An 18,580-nucleotide genomic window follows, 5' to 3' on the forward strand; every position below is an offset into this window, starting at 1 on the left:
GGGTTATGTCATTTTAATTTTTACATTTTGATGATCTGCAATTACGTCTGCATATTGTGACCTAATTGATGCATTTAGTGATTCTATTTCATGTTGTAAGCTATTGAGATTGCTTTAATAAAAATTAAATGGTAGAAATGCTTGTAATATAAGAAGGTAATGTTGAAGTGGAAATTAGAGTTAAAAGATAAATTTTGTTATGCATTGAGACCTAACCAGCATACCTAGGGATTCAATAGTTATGAATTCAGCATCTTGTCGTAGAATATGAAGTTATTCAGAATATTAAATTGACCATGTTATGTTGATAAGTAAAGTTTAGGTTTATAGTATTTTGAACATTTTACATGGAAATTGTTAGAAGAAGTAATGTAATTATAAGGAATGAAGTATGGAACTCAAATGTCGAATGTGATATGTAAGTTTTGATATTTTAATATTTATAAGTTTATATTTGAAATGATTAAGAAAGGGAAAGTTAATTTGAGATGATGAAATATATGCAAGTCTAATGTTGAATGAGATAATGATTTATTTTACATATGCTTATGTGATTTTCTTGGACTACTGACGCTTGAGTTTAGTGTGCAGGAATTTGACAATGGGTTAAAGGGGAATTAAGGCTCAAACTACTAAAAACATGACATAACCAAGGTTGAATCAGTGGAAAAGATTCAAACCTAATTGTAATGTGTTTTATTTCGTATATGTGAATTGTATGTGTGCGTAGTAGCCTTGTTCATGTATTATTGAATCACTAAAGATATGCTCTTGAGTGCAATGCAAAAGAAATTTGATATCATAGAAGAGATAATATTCATAGGAAGGATTATCTTGGTGGATTGCTATTATCATTTTAGTTCCATTGTTTACGAATTGTGAATGTACATTCAAATCTAGATCTGCATAAGAAGATAATGTTGAGAAAATGGTTTCTAAATTTCATAATTCATAGATAGGGATAATCCAGATAACTTCATATAAAGTCTTGTCATTAAATGTTGAGTTATTGGATTAAGTTAATGTTTTGAATGCTAAATGAATCACAATTTTAAAACTATACTTAGTTTATAATTATCTCCTAATTATCCTTGCAATAACGTACCTTGAATATCCTAGATTATAGAAGAAGAAAATCAAGTGATGATATAAAATATACAAGACTTAAGACATAAGCTTGCTGTAGGTCCACATTTTATCCTCTAGAAAATGTATGAGAAAGTAAAATAAATCTCTTCTCTTAATACAGACATTGAAATATTCAAGAGTATTCCTTAGACTCCTAGGACCCTATAACCTATAAAGCATATTTTAACATAATAAACTAACCATCATATTAATTGCATTAGAAGGGACCTCATATGAGACACATAACTCGAGTCAACACCCTATCAAATCAAAAGAAACTTTTTTTTAAAAAAATACACAATGCTCATGTTAAACAAACCTAAACTAGCACCAAGTAATTATTTAAACAAGACATAGTGTGACAAACAACCTACTATATTATCTACCCTAGGCTAGCATGGGTTGGTGAATGAGAAAACAATTTAATATGCTATGGAGACAAAGGTATTTAGTTTCTCTAACATGACCAAGACTTATTTCATCCACCTATTCCCTAGGCACTTTGTGCCTTCAAATATTATATTGGAATACCGTGCAAGTTTATAACATAATTCTGACAAGAGGGAATGGCTTCCATTTTGTCCTTGATGCCTTGATTTGCCTTGGAAGAAGTTATCGCATTTTATATGTCTTTCTTCACCCACCTAATTAAGACTAGGATAAACTCCTCGCTGCCAACAATATGGGACCAAGTAGCAAGTCGATTTAACATGGGAATTCAAAATGCATATCTTCTAGCTCAAAATTAATAGGATTTGACTCATGGAAAAGGTGCTTATGCTTGTCTTGGCCAAAACTTTGGTAAGTGAGTTCACCATGGAGAGAAACCCAAGGAATTTGCTTGGTCTATGGGTAAGTGAAGAAGATTATGAGGTAGTAGCACGTGGGTAGTAGGGTGATTTGGAACTTTGCTAGAGAAAATGTATTTCATCTTCTTAAAAGAAATGTGAGTGGGGTCAAGTTAATGGACTATGACTAATAGGGTATTTTAGATAGATGGATAGTTAATATGTTCATATGAATTCATTTTGTTACCTTAGTATTAGTAAGGATAGATTATCTTTTAAAATCATTCTTTTATGATATATGTTTATATAAATGAATTGATCATTCTTATCACTACAATTTCAATTGTAGTAGGTATTGACCCTAATATTAAAATGTGATGTCACTTGCATTAGAGATATAATATGAATAATAAATAGATAATTCAAGGTTAATAACTATTTCAATGAAAGATGTAAGTTGGGATATGAAAAAAATAAAAATATACACCCATTGATTTTGGGAACATTTTAAATACTCTAGAAAAGTGTTAATTATGTATATATTGTTATTTGAATCGATTGCCTGGAGTAGCATAGTTGGCATCAAAGTTGATGATAGTTCTAATGGATGGTTAATCGAGGGTTACATGCATTGACGAAATGTTAACTCATATGACAAATTAGTAAAGATGACATTGAAATGTGGAGTACAGATTGAAGTAGTAGGTATCAGTATTCTCTTTCCAAACCCTAGGTTAGTAGATGTCAAAGGGATGTCCAATTCAATGATGATATAGTTGTAACACACATATGTCTTTTGGAGGTTATTTAGGCTTATGAAATTAATTAATTAATAATAATAATAATAATAATAATTTAAATTTTTATTTTTTTTACTTAATGTACATTTAGGGTAAATTTAGGGCATGACATTTTGGTATCAGAGCCTAGTTGAAGCATTGGGCATTGATGGGTCCATAAACAAATGTAAAATTTAAATGTTACCTTTAAAAGAGAAAAAATTCAATTGACTCATCTTTTAAGCTAGTATCTGCTATGAGAGAGTCAACTAAAGCATAACACCCTTATTGTTCTTGACCTGTTGATAAGATAACCTTTGACCAATTTTTTTTATAAATGACTTTTAATCATATTAAATAGATTATTCTAAATGATACTAACCAATATAATTCTCCTAGTAATCGGTAAATTTTTTCATCATCGTAATAATAATTTCATTAATACTAAAATAAAATAATTAACCCTAATAATACATTCACCAAACCCTTCTCTCACTACTTATAGATTTAGTACAAGCCATTGTCATAAAATTACTATAAATAAGGACTTACATATAGATCTAAAGAGTTATATAGATAGCATCAAGGAGCTAGCATTTTCCTTATCTCATAGGTGAACAATGATCTATCATTAGTGTCGTTCTCAACTTCAAGATAAGACATATATAAAAACATTTACCTCTAACATTCCTAGATGAAAGATCTTTCTGAGGCACTACTAATATCATTATAGTGAAAATAAAAAAAGAAAGAAATCAACAATAAACAAGAATTGAATTTCAATTAAAAGATTAAATTTATTTTATAAGATTTTACTATTTTTTTAAAAATAAATAAATATAATCTATACAGTTTTTCTTTTAACTAACATTAGCTAAACTTGTATTTCTTTACTCATTCCATTGATAAAGGAATACTAAGTTAATATTATGTGTAAAAAATGTTCCTATATGCCTTTCACATTTGTCACTGCATGTAAGAGAGCTTAGTGACCATAGATTGAACTAGAATGAAGGAATTGTAAAGAAAATAAATGCAAGATTTATCTAAGATTTTCTATGCAAGTAAATGAATATAAACTAGATGAAATACAAATTTAATCTAAGAGTTAGTAAGAAAACATTGAAGCTAGAACATGTAAAATGAAAGTATTGAATGAGAATGTTATAAACTATTTTAAAAAGCACAAAAATGGAGTACTCAAACTGATAGAGTTTATTCATTCAAAAATTTCATCCTCTCAAATGAGAGACATAAGTTCCCAATTTATAGAGAAATCCAAAATAAATCAATGGTGTATATCAATTAGATGAATGGTGGAGATTGAATGAATGTTCACTTTGAAATGGAAGTTTCCATTTAAGAGAGAGTTAATTGATTTGTTTCCTTGTTCTTTTTAAAATCACTCAATGTTTCTATTTTTTTGTATAAAAACAAATCAAAAGAAGATTTTGGAGATTTTGTTAAAATTATGTCTCATATTTTGAATATTTAAATTCAAATAATATATATATATATATATGTAGATATTTAATTCAAATAAGTAATAAATTCATTTTGCATGTAATTTTAGAAAATATCAAAATTAATATAATCAAAGTATTAGGAAAATTTAATTAAATTAATTGATTTAGTGGGTTTAATAGCCAAGATGTCAATATTCATGAGCTTATTATTTTATTTATATTTATTTCTTTATTAATTCTTATAGTGATTTTTGTAGATTAATGATTTTCTACAATTGATATTTAAATCAAATAGAGTCAATTAGGACTAGAGATGCCTAATAAATTAGGATTTTGTTGATCATTAGAAAGATTAGGAGTAAGTTAGTTTTTGAGACCAATTTGAGGTATTACAAATATAAAAATACAAGGTATACTATCCATTATACTATTAGTAGAGTTTAGTTACAACACTAGGTGCCTAATCCATTATGTTTCAACATATGCAATAAATGACAACTTGGTGTAAGATGTATTAGTACACCCAATTAAACCACAAGCTATGGATGAAGCACTTTGAGACATAGGGGGATATGAGACTTCTTACTAAGCCATTAGTTCCATAAAACAACAATGTATCCTCTTCTCCACCAGGGAACCTTGGTATGGCTATGTTATTTCTGTGAGCTTCATATTTGATGTGAATTCTTGTTGGTAATTTGTTCAAACTTTACATTTATATCATCTTTATTTCTACCAATAATTTGACACTTCACATTTCATTAGATTTCTTGAAGTTGGTCCCATTGTGCCTCAGGGACATGTCTTGTGTTATTTGAAAATTTACTAATGTGGCCACATACATATTATTTTCTTGTAAAATATTCCTTTTATTTGTGAGTTTCTTTTGAGGCATTTTCTTGGATTGTATTGAAATGGCCATACCAAGGAGAATCTTTGACAAACCATTTAGGGAATTAATGTACCTATAAACTTTCTAGTTATCCATTGAAAAGTTGCTACACAAGATTTCTAAGACACTAACCCCTTTGTATGTCATAAATATGGAATAAGGACCAACCTCTTTTACCATAGGTATGTTATGTATATTAAACTAGTTAAGACCATAGATGCCTGTTATGTTGGGGACCCTAAGCAAGGATGTAAGAAATTTAGTAGTTAGACCTTACTAAAGAAAGGATTGGATTACTTGGCACCAACAGTAGAATACTCAAGTAGGGTCAGCTCTGATAATTACAACATAGGCAATAACACAACACTGATACCTAGTTGATGAACTCCAGGAGGAGGTTCATGCCTAGGGGGGGAGGATGTGAGGCCTCACCCAATTCGTCATAGTACCAATGAGATAATTGCATTATGTTGATTTTAATCCTATGTTTGATACACTTTTAAGACTGTAGGGTTATGTCATTTTAATATTTGCATTTTGATGATTCGCAATTACCTCTGCATATTATGACCTAATTGATGCATTTAATGATTCTATTTCATGTTGTAAGTTATTGACATTGCTTTAATAGAAACTGAATGGTAGAAATGCTTGTAATATACGAAGGTAATGTTGCAGTGGAAATTAGAGTTAAAAGATGAATTTTGTTATGCATTGAGACCTAACCCGCATATCTAGGGATTCAATAGTTATGGATTCAACATCTTGTCGTAGAATATGAAGTTATTTAGAATATTAAATTGACCATGTTATGTTGATAAGTAAAGTTTAGTTTTATAGTATTTTGAACATTTTACATGGAAATTGTTAGAAGAAGTAATGTAATTATAAGGAATGAAGTATGGAACTCAAATGTCGAATGTGATATGTAAGTTTTGATATTTTAATATTTTGAAGGTTATATTTGAAATGATTAAGAAAGGAAAAGTTCATTTGAGATGATGAAATATATGCAAGTCTAATGTTGAATGAGATAATGATTTATTTTACATATGCTTATATGATTTTCTTGGACTACTGACGCTCGAGTTTAGTGTGCAAGAATTTGACCATGGGTTAAAGGGGAATTAAGGCTCAAACTACTAAAAACATGACATAACCAAGGTTGAAATAGTGGAAAAGATTCAAACCTAATTGTAATGTGTTTTATTTCGTATATGTGAATTGTATGTGTGCGTAGTAGCCTAGTTCATGTATTATTGTAAAACAAGTCATTTTTTTTAATATAATGTGATATTTTGTGTGTGTCACTTGACACTTGTGCTTGTTATGTGATATGACATGTTATTCATCAATGGATCATGTGGCCACCTTATTCCATGATAAATGGCTCAATTGAGGAATTTGATTATTGCCTTAGTCAGTAAAAGGACAAGGTCATCACCTTGGGGAATTTGAAATTTGAATCACCTAGCTTTGGGAGGGTCATAAAGTAACTTTAAGGTAAGTTGGGATTAAAATTAACCCCACCCATGTTAGTACTATAGGCTAGGGAGCTATTAATGACCTCTAGGGTGTCTAGTGGACCTAGGAGACCCCATGAAAATGACATTCTTTATGGAATCCGAAAATGAGAAGGATATATATATAGAGGTATGGCTAAATGAGGAACCACTTGGCCACTCTCTAATTTTAGAGACAGTTAGGTTTTGGAGGGAGAGGAGGGGAGCTCTAATGCAACTATCCTTACCCTAGCTTGGACCAAGGTTGGTATCTCAAGCTTGCTTCCTTTCCTTTTTCTTTATTTTAGCATGGTTAAGCCAATCTGCAAGTGTGGAGTTTATCAATGGAGTATGCATTGCATTGCATTGTGGAGTAGCATTCATGTGAGTGTTTGAATGGTGTTCATTCCATGTAGATTAGTGTGACACCATTGTGCATCTTGTTGTATTGTGTGGAGTATTGTGAGTATGAGGTTTGGATTTCCTCTATTTCCTTGTTGCATTATGGGTGTTGATATTGTGTTGTGATAATGTGATGTGCTCTTGAAAATCTATTATTTTATTGCTACTTGGTTTTTTTTCTTGTTGTGCTTGAGTGTTCTTATGGGTGTGGGACTTACACTCACCCTTATGGGAAGGGAAGAGAAGTCCAGGGTGAACGAACAACAGTTGGATTGCATAGTTGAGGACCTTGGAGTATGGGCTCCATTGTGGAGGATAAGAAAAAAAAAAATGATGAGGAAGGAAGTAACTGAAGTATGGGTTTGTAGAAAGCTAAAGCTGTTGGTTGTGTGTGGTGGAGGATGTTGTGTTGGTAGTGTGTGTGGTGGAAGATGTTTATGAAGCCCCGAAAGGGCATGATATTATGAAGCCCCGAAACAGCCTTGCATTTTGTTGATTTAGCCCCGAAAGGGCATGAGTTTTATGGAAAATATGATATGAAATGGTAAACCTCCTTGTTTTTCCACTTTCACCCTATGTTCAAGGTTCCAATGGTGAGCCTTTGTGAAATATCCTTGGGATGGGATTTGTTGCAGTTTTGTTATGTGGTGTATATGTTTCTTACAAGTGTGTATGTGGATTTTGTTTGAGCCTTGTTCCCCTAGCATGGGGGTGGTCTCTTTGAGGCCTATGGTTAGGTGGAAAGCACCCATGGTCCTTGTTGTTTTGTTGTGATGAATTTGCAAGTTCTTAGAGAAAAATATTGGAAACTTTGAGTCCTTGTTATCTTCCATGTGCATAGGAGGAGAAGACAATATTGCATTGAGATGAGATAGAGAGAAAATCTCCATTTTGTTATGTGAGCCTAAATGTATTGTAAGAGAAAGCTACTATCTTGGTTTGATTGTCAATGGAAAGGTTGTGAGTCCTCATGTGTAGTAAAAGTATTTTCCATTGTGTATATTATGATATGTTCACTTCACCACCTTTTTGTGTATCATGAGGGTATCACTGAAGATAATTCATTGTAAAAATATTGTTGTTTTATTGGATGGTAACACCAATTAGAGATCCAAATTACTTGATGCTCTTGAGTGGAATGAAAAAGAAATTTGATATCATAGAAGAGATAATATTCATAGGAAGGATTATCCAGGTGGATTGCTATTATCATTTTAGTTCCATTGTTTACAAATTGTGAATGTACATTCAAATCTAGATCTGCATAAGAAGATAATGTTGAGAAAATGGTTTCTAAATTTCATAATTAATAGATAGGGATAATCCAGATAACTTCATATAAAGTCTTGTCATGAAATGTTGAGTTATTGGATTAAGTTAATGTTTTGAATGCTAGATGAATCACAATTTTAAAACTGTACTTAGTTTATAATTATCTCCTAATTATCCTTGCAATAACTTACCTTGAAAATCCTAGATTACAGAAGAAGAAAATCAAGTGATGATATAAAATACACAAGACTTAAGACATAAGCTTGCTGTAGGTGCACATTTTATCCTCTGGAAAATGTATGAGAAAGTAAAATAAATCTCTTCTCTTAATATAGACATTAAAATATTCAAGAGTATTCCCTAGACTCCTAGGACTCTATAACCTACAAAGCATATTTTAACATAATAAACTAACCATCATATTAATTGCATTAGAAGGGACCTCATATGAGACACATAACTCGAGTCAACACCCTATCAAATCAAAAGAAACTTTTTTAAAAAAAATATATACAATGCTCATGTTAAACAAACCTAAACTAGCACCAAGTAATATTTTAAACAAGACATAGCGTGACAAAAAACCTACTATATTATCTACCCTAGGCTAGCATGGGTTGGTGAATGAGAAAACAATTTAATATGCTATGGAGACTAAGGTATTTAATTTCTCTGACATGACCAAGACTTATTTCATCCTCCTATTCCCTAGGCGCTTTGTGCCTTCAAATATTATATTGGAATACCGTGCAAGTTTATGACATAATTCTGACAAGAGGGAATGGCTTCCATTTTGTCCTTGATGCCTTGATTTTCCTTGGAAGAAGTTATGGCATTTTATATGTCTTTCTTCACCCACCTGTAGTGCCTGCCCCTAGATCGCATTTCTGTTATCATTGTCAAATTCCTTAGGCTGATTTTATGCATTGATTAGTTTTAGAGATATTGGATTTACAATATTATGATATTATTTCATGTCTTGAATTACATATATATCGGTTCTAATTGTTTAGTTGATTTCATTTCACATGACGTTAATGATATTTTGATGATCCTAGTTATTAAATGTGACTCAACGTAAAGGAATCCTTGAGGAATTGAAACTGTATCTGTAATTGCAAATGTGTATTTGATATGTATGTTCTTATTGCTTCCGCATTAATGTTATCTTGATGTTTTTTAAACTTTAAAAAAAAAAAGTTCAGTAAACATTGTAACATGTTAGGTTTAATTCTCTTGGGTTCCCAAGTGGGGCGTTACATTATGGTATCAGAGCCAAGTTTCAACATTGGGAACTCTGGGTATTATGTGAGCCATCACTTGAGCAATTAGTAAACTTGCAACTTATTTAAACGACAAACTTATATTGACATCAAACTTGAAACCAAAATGTTGAAAAACAAACTCTGAAATGATACAAATTCTGAACATGGAACTAGAAAACTTATAAATTTTTTTGGATTATTGCCTTATGTCAGTATGTTATGACCCTATGGTTATGATGGATTCTTAGATGTCATTGTTGTGTTTGGGTGTTGTAGGAGAGATGACTTCTGGTTCTAGATCCATTGCTAGGGGTCATAGCTCAGGATGTGGTAAAAGTCGTGGGAGAGTTAGTCACCGTATTCCTTCCTTGGTCCATTCAGGGGACCCTATTCAGGAAGAGGCTAGAGAGGATGATAGTGTTAAGCATCATGCTGAGATAGAAGGACCGGTCACTAGAGACTTGGTCAAGGAGATCCTAGCACGCCTACCCTTGCAGGATAGAGCTCATCATTTAGAGCATGGATATAGAGATAGGTCCATGAGTCCTAGAGGGAGGAATTTAGAGAGTATAAGGCAGTCTAGCCAGTCCATCCAGATGAAGGACCTATTACAGGTCAAGATCAAACCTTTCAATGGAGAAGGTACTGGATATGATGCTGAGAATTGGTTGATTGCTCTAGATAGATGTTTTTCCATGCAAGACTTTGACTCCAATGTCAAAGCAAGATATGCCATCACCCACTTAGAACTCTTTGCAGAAAATTGGTGGAATATAGAGGAGAAGAAACTTGGAATAAATATGCAGACTATCACATGGGAGTTGTTCCTCGAACACTTCCATGAGGGATTTCTATCATAGTAGTGGAAACTTCAGAGGGTAGATGAGTTCCATGACTTGAGATAGGGTACCAAGACTGTGGTGGAGTATGAGCGTAAGTTCTTCGAGCTTATGTCTTATGCAGGAGTTAGTGATGGTTCACCATTGATGGTCCAACATTTCATTAGAGGACTTAATGCTAACATCATTGGGGGTGTTAAGGTTTTCCAACCTAAAACCCTTAAGGATGCAATATTGCGAGCTACTTTGGTTGAGGTGAGTGTGACTTTAGGCGAAGGTGGCCTACCAGGTGTTCAGGCTAGTGGGGCACTTTATTCAGGAGCATTGAGGGATAACCAGTCTCAAGGGGCTAGAAGTTCTAGAAATTCTCATAACTTCTCTAAAGGTATTCAGAAGAAGCCGGGAAGAAAGTTCTTCCATGGTAACAGTGGTGGTTCACAGTCAGGGAACTATCACAACTGGAAGCGTAGTATGCGCGACAAGTCGGATCGAGTTCCTCGAGCTCTCAGCAAGGATGCTAGTGTTGGTAGTTTTGGTCAGTCGCGTGCACCTGGAGCTCAGGGAGGCTTTAGTGGAGATTGCTACTTTTGTGGACAATATGGTCATAGAGCGACCAATTGCCCCGATCGTGGACCTTTGTTTTGTGTTGATTCATGTTTCTTTGTAATGGGCTTCCAGGAGTAAGCCTAATTCTAGGGGGGGTGGATGTAGTGCCTGCCCCTAGATCGCATTTTTGTTATCATTGTCAAATTCCTTAGGCTAATTTTATGCATTGATTAGTTTTAGAGATACTGGATTTACAATATTATGATATTATTTCATGTCTTGAATTACATATATATCGGTTATAATTGTTTAGTTGATTTCATTTCACACGACGTTAATGATATTTTGTTGATCCTAGTTATTCAATGTGACTCAACGTAAAGGAATCCTTGAGGAATTGAAACTATATCTGTAATTGCAAATGTGTATTTGATATGTATGTTCTTATTGCTTCTGCATTAATGTTATCTTGATGTTGTTTAAACTTTTTTTTAAAAAATAGTTCAGTTAACATTGTAACATGTTAGGTTTAATTCTCTTGGGTTCCCGAGCAGGGCGTTACACCACCTAATTAAGACTAGGATAAACTCCACGCTGCTAATAATATGGGACCAAGTAGCAAGTCGATTTAACATGGGAATTTGAAATGCATATCTTCTAGCTCAAAATTAATAGGATTTGACTCATGGAAAAGGCACCTATGCTTGTCTTGGCCAAAATTTTCGTAAGTGAGTCCACCATGGAGAGAAACCCAAGGAATTTGCTTGGTCTATGGGTAAGTGAAGAAGATTATGGGGTAGTAAAACGGGGTAGTAGGGTGATTTGGAACTTTGCTAGAGAAAAAGTATTTCATCTTCTTAAAAGAAATGTGAGAGGGGTCAAGTTAATGGACTATGACTAATAGGGTATTTTAGATAGATGGATAGTTAATATGTTCATATGCATTCATTTTGTTACCTTAGTATTAGTAAGGATAGATTATCTTTTAAAATTATTCTTTTATGATATATGTTTATATAAATGAATTGATCATTCTTTTCACTACAATTTCAATTGTAGTAGGTATTGACCCTAATATTAAAATGTGATGTCGCTTGCATTAGAGATATAATATGAATAATAAATAGATAATTCAATCTTAATAACTATGTCAATGAAAGATGTAAGTTGGGATATGAAAAAAATAAAAATATACACCCGTTGATTTTAGGAACATTTTAAATACTCTAGAAAAGTGTTAATTATGTATATATTGTTATTTGAATCGATTGCCTAGAGTTGCATAGTTGGCATCAAAGTTGATGATAGTTCTAATGGATGGTTAATTGAGGGTTAATGCATTGAAGAAATGTTAACTCATATGAAAAATTAGTAAAGATGACATTGAAATGTGGACTACAGATTGAAGTAATAGGTATCAGTATTCTCTTTCCAAACCCTGGGTTAGTAGATGTTAGAGGGATGTCCAACTCAGTGATGATATAGTTGTAACACACATATGTCTTTTGGAGGTTATTTGGGATTATGAAATTAATTAATTAAGAATGATAACAATAATAATTTTTAAAAAAAAAAAAATTGTGCTTAATGTACATTTATGGTAAATTTAGGGCATGACATAATTAAATAAGAAAAGTGTCTCTAATTAATTAAAGACTATTTAATTAAATAGAAAAAGTAATTATGAGAGCATATCTCATTTTATTGAATTAAATATCTCAACAAAATCTCTCTTCAGTTCAAAAAGGGAAATTTCCAATTCACTATTGATCAAAAATGAGTTAAATCTGTTAACTCCCTTTAATTTGGAAATCTTCCTTTATGACTGAACTTCACTTTTAATCCTGACCGCTGATTGAAATCGATCTCAACCATTGATGAATTCTAGGAAAGTCTATTTAAGAGACCCTAATATCTTCATTTTGAAAGTTTGAATGAGAATTTGCATCGAATTGTTGATAGAATTCATACTCACATTTGTTCATATTCACATACGCAAAGATTAAGTTTGACCAAAAGTTGACCAGATTTAACCACAGTTGACTTGAGTTGCTAGTTTCGAAAAGAATTTTGAAATAATTAAATAAAATTATTTAATTAAATGGAGTACTTACTTCTAATTAATTAAACAAAGTTATTTAATTAAATGAGAAGCCATTCCTAACTAATTAAATGAAGTTATTTAATTAAATAAGAAAAGTGTCTCTAATTAATTAAAGATTACATAATTAAATAGAAAAAGTAATTGTGAGAGCATATCTCATTTTACTAAATTAAATATCTCAACAAAATCTCTCTTCAGTTCAAAAAGGGAAGTTTCCAGTTCGCTGTTGATAAAAAATGAGTTAAATGAGTTAACTCTTTTTTCTACTCAAATTGAATCAGTTAACTCCTTATTTTACTCAAATTAAATCTGTTAACTCCCTTTAATTTTAAAATCTCCCTTTATGACTAAACTTCACCTTTAATCCCGACCGCTGATTGAAATTGATCTCAACCGTTGATGAATTCCAGGAAAGTCTATTTAAGAGGCCCTGATCTCTTCATTTCGAAAGGTTGAATGAGAATTTGCATCGAATTGTTGCTGGAATTCATACTCACATTTGCTCATATTCATATACGCAAATATCAAGTTTGACCAAAAGTTGACCAAATTTAACCACAGTTGACTTGAGTTGACTAGTTTCAAAATGAATTTTGAAATAATTAAATGAAATTATTTAATTAAATGGAGTACTTACTTCTAATTAATTAAACAAAGTTATTTAATTAAATGAGAAGTCATTCCTAACTAATTAAATGAAGTTATTTAATTAATAAGAAAAGTGTCTCTAATTAATTAAAGATTATTTAATTTAATAGAAAAAGTAATTATGAGAGCATATCTCATTTTATTAAATTAAATATCTTAACAAAATCTCTCTTTAGTTCAAAAAGGGAAATTTCCAGTTCACTATTGATAAAAAATGAGTTAAATCAGTTAACTCCTTTTTATTCTCAAATTGAATCAGTTAACTCCTTATTTTACTCAAATTAAATCTGTTAACTCCCTCTAATTTGGAAATCTCCCTTTATGACTGAACTTCACCTTTAATCCTGATCGTTGACTGAAATCGATCTCAACCGTTGATGAATTTCAGGAAAGTCTATTTAAGAGAGCTTCATCTCTTCATTTTGAAAGGTTGAATGAGATTTTGCATCGAATTGTTGCTAGAATTCATACCCACATTTGCTCATATTCACATACGCAAAGATCAAGTTTGACCAAAAGTTGACCAGATTTAACCACAGTTGACTTGGGTTGAAAAGTTTCGAAAAGAATTTTGAAATAATTAAACAAAATTATTTAATTAAATGGAGTACTTACTTCTAATTAATTAAACAAAGTTATTTAATTAAATCAGAAACGATTTCTAACTAATTAAATGAAGTTATTTAATTAAATAAGAAAAGTGTCTCTAACTAATTAAAGATTATTTAATTAAATAGAAAAAGTAATTATGAGAGCATATCTCATTTTGTTAAATTAAATATCTCAACAAAATCTCTCTTAAGTTCAAAAAGGGAAATTCAAAAATGAGTAAAATGAGTTAACTCCTTTTTCCACTCAAATTGAATCAGTTAACTCCTTATTTTATTCAAATTAAATCTGTTAACTCCTTTTAATTTGGAAATCTCTCTTTATGACTGAACTTCACCTTTAATCTTGACCACTGATTGAAATCGATCTCAGCCATTGATGAATTCTAGTAAAGTCTATTTAAGAGACCCTCATCTCCTCATTTTGAAAGGTTGAATGAGAATTTGCATCGAATTGTTGCTGGAATTCATACTCACATTTGCTCATATTCACATACGAAAAGATCAAGTTTGACCAAAAGTTGACCAAATTTAACCATGGTTCAGTTCAGTTGACAAATTTCGAAAAGAATTTTTAAGTAATTAAACGAAATTATTTAATTAAATGGAGTAATTACTTCTAATTAATTAAACAAAGTTATTTAATTAAATGAGAAGCCATTCCTAATTAATTAAATGAAGTTATTTAATTAAATAAGAAAAGTCTCTCTAATTAATTAAAGATTATTTAATTAAATAGAAAAAGTAATTATGAGAGCATATCTCATTTTATTAAATTAAATATCTCAAAAAAATCTTTCTTCAGTTCAAAAAGGGAAATTTGCAATTTACTATTGATCAAAAATGAGTTAAATCAGTTAACTCCTTTTTCTACTCAAATTGAATCAGTTAACTCCTTATTTTACTCAAATTAAATCTATTAACTCCCTTTAATTTGGAAATCTCCCTTTATAACTGAACTTCACCTTTAATCCTGACCACTGATTGAAATCGATCTCACCCGTTGATGAATTCCAGTAAAGTCTATTTAAGAGACCGTCATCTCTTCATTTTGAAAGGTTGAGTGAGAATTTGCATCAAACTGTTGCTGGAATTCATACTCACATTTGCTCATATTCACATACGCAAAGATCAAGTTTGACCAATAGTTGACCAGATTTAACCACGGTTGACTTGAGTTGACTAGTTTCGAAAAGAACTTTGAAATAATTAAACGAAATTATTTAATCAAATGGAGTACTTACTTCTAAATAATTAAACTAAGTTATTTAATTAAATGAGAAGCCATTCCTAATTAATTAAATGAAGTTATTTAATTATATAAGAAAAGTGTCTCTAATTAATTAAAGATTATTTAATTAAATAGAAAACGTAATTATGAGAGCATATCTGATTTTATTAAATTAAATATCTCAACAAAATCTCTTTTCAGTTCAAAAAGGAAAATTTTCAGTTCACTATTGATCAAAAATTAGTGAAATCGGTTCACTCCTTTTTCTACTCAAATTGAATCAGTTAACTCCTTATTTTACTCAAATTAAATCTGTTAACTCTCTTTAATTTAGAAATCTCTCTTTATGACTGAACTTCACCTTTAATCCTGACCGTTGATTGAAATTGATCTCAACTGTTGATGAATTCTAAGAAAGTCTATTTAAGGGACCCTCATCTCTTCATTTTGAAAGGTTGAATAAAAATTTGCATCGAATTGTGGCTGGAATTCATACTCACATTTGCTCATATTCACATATGCAAAGATCAAGTTTGACCAAATGTTGACCACATTCAACCACGGTTGACTTCAGTTGACTAGTTTTGAAAAGAATTTTGAAATAATTAAACGAAATTATTTAATTAAATGGAGTACTTAATTCTAATTAATTAAACAAAGTTATTTAATTAAATGAGAAGACATTCCTAAGTAATTAAATGAAGTTATTTAATTAAATAAGAAAACTATCTCTAATTAATTAAAGATTATTTAATTAAATAAAAAAAGTAATTATGAGAGTATATATCATTTTATTAAATTAAATATCTCAACAAAATCTCTCTTCAGTTGAAAAGGGGAAATTTCCAGTTCACTATTGATAAAAAATGAGTTGAATCAGTTAACTCCTTTTTGTACTCAAATTGAATCAGCTAACTCCTTATTTTAGTCAAATTAAATCTGTTAACTCCCTTTAATTTGGAAATCCCCCTTTATGACTGAACTTCACCTTTAATCTTGATCGTTGACTGAAATCGATCTCAATAGTTGATGAATTCCAGGAAAGTCTATTTAAGAGACCCTCATCTCTCCATTTTGAAAGGTTGAATGAGAATTTGCATTGAATTGTTGTTGGAATTCATACTCACATTTGCTCATATTCACATACGCAAAGATCAAGTTTGACCTAAAGTTGACACGATTTGACCATGGTTTACTTGAGTTGACTAGTCTCGAAAAGAATTTTGGAATAATTAAACGAAATTATTTAATTAAATAGAGTACTTACTTCTAATTAATTAAACGAAGTTATTTAATTAAATGAGAATCCATTCCTAATTAATTAAATGAAGTTATTTAATTAAATAAAAAAAGTATCTCTAATTAATTAAAGATTATTTAATTAAATAGAAAAAGTAATTATGAGAGCATATCTCATTTTATTAAATTAAATATCTCAACAAAATCTCTCTTCAGTTCAAAAAGAGAAATTTCAAGTTCACTATTGATCAAAATGAGTTAAATGAGTTAACTCCTTTTTCTACTCAAATTGAATCAGTTAACTTCTTATTTTACTCAAATTAAATCCATTAACTCCCATTAATTTGAAAATCTCTCTTTATGACTGAACTTCACCTTTAATCCTGACCGTTAATTGAAATCGATCTCAACCGTTGATAAATTCTAAGACAGTCTATTTAAGAGACCCTCGTCTCTTCATTTTGAAACGATGAATGAGAATTTGCATCGAATTGTTGCTGGAATTCATACTCACATTTGCTAATATTCACATACGCAAAGATCAAGTTTGACCAAAAGTTGACAAAATTTAACCACAGTTGACTTGAGTTGATTAGTTTCAAAAAAAAATTTGAAATAATTAAATGAAATTATTTAATTAAACGAAGTACTTACTCCTAATTAATTAAACAAAGTTATTTAATTAAATGAGAAGCATTTCCTAATTAATTAAGTGAAGTTATTTAATTAAATATTAAAAGTGTCTCTAATTAATTAAAGATTATTTACTTAAATAGAAAAAGTTATTATGAGAGCATATCTCATTTTATTAAGTTAAATATCTCAACAAAATCTCTCTTCAGTTCAAAAAGAGAAATTTCAAGTTCATTATTGATCAAAAATGAGTTAAATCAGTTAACTACTTTTTCTACTCAAATTCAATCATTTAACTCCTTATTTTACTCGAATTAAATCCATTAACTCCCTTTAATTTAAAAATCTCCCTTTATGACTGAACTTCACCTTTAATCCTGACCGTTGATTGAAATCGATCTCAACCGTTGATGAATTCCAGGAAAGTCTATTTAAGAGACCCTCATCTCTTCACTTTGAAAGGTTGAATGAGAATTTGCATCAAATTGTTGTTGGAATTCATACTCACATTTGCTCATATTAACATACGCAAAGATCAAGTTTCACCAAAAGTTGACCAGATTTAACCACGGTTGACTTGAGTTGACTAGTTTCAAATTTTTTTTTGAAATAATTAAACAAAATTATTTAATTAAATGGAGTACTTACTTCTAATTAATTAAACAATGTTATTTAATTAAATAAGAAGCCATTCTTAATTAATTAAATGAATTTATTTAATTAAATAAGAAAAGTGTCTCTAATTAATTAAAGATTATTTAATTAAATAGAAAAAGTAATTATCAGAGCATATCTCATTTTATTAAATTAATTAAATATCTCAACAAAATCTCTCTTTAGTTCAAAAAGAAAAATTTCAAGTTCACTATTGATAAAAAATGAGTTAAGTCAGTTAACTCTTTTTTCTACTCAAATTGAATCAGTTAACTTCTTATTTTACTCAAATTAAATCCATTAACTCCCTTTAATTTGGAAATATCCCTTTATGACTAAACTTCACCTTTAATCCTGACCGTTGATTGAAATTGATCTCAACCGTTTATGAATTCCAGGAAAGTCTATTTAAGAGACCCTCATCTCTTCATTTTGAAAGGTTGAATGAGAATTTGCATCGAACTGTTGTTGGAATTCATATTCAAATTTTCTCATATTCGCATACGCAAAGATCAAGTCTGACCAAAAGTTGACCATATTTAACCACAGTTGACTTGAGTTGACTAGTTTCAAATTATTTTTTC

Source organism: Cupressus sempervirens, chromosome 6, assembly GCF_028749045.1.
Source record: "Cupressus sempervirens isolate cs-2001-9-10 chromosome 6, ASM2874904v1, whole genome shotgun sequence".
NCBI classification, from domain to species: Eukaryota; Viridiplantae; Streptophyta; class Pinopsida; order Cupressales; family Cupressaceae; genus Cupressus; species Cupressus sempervirens.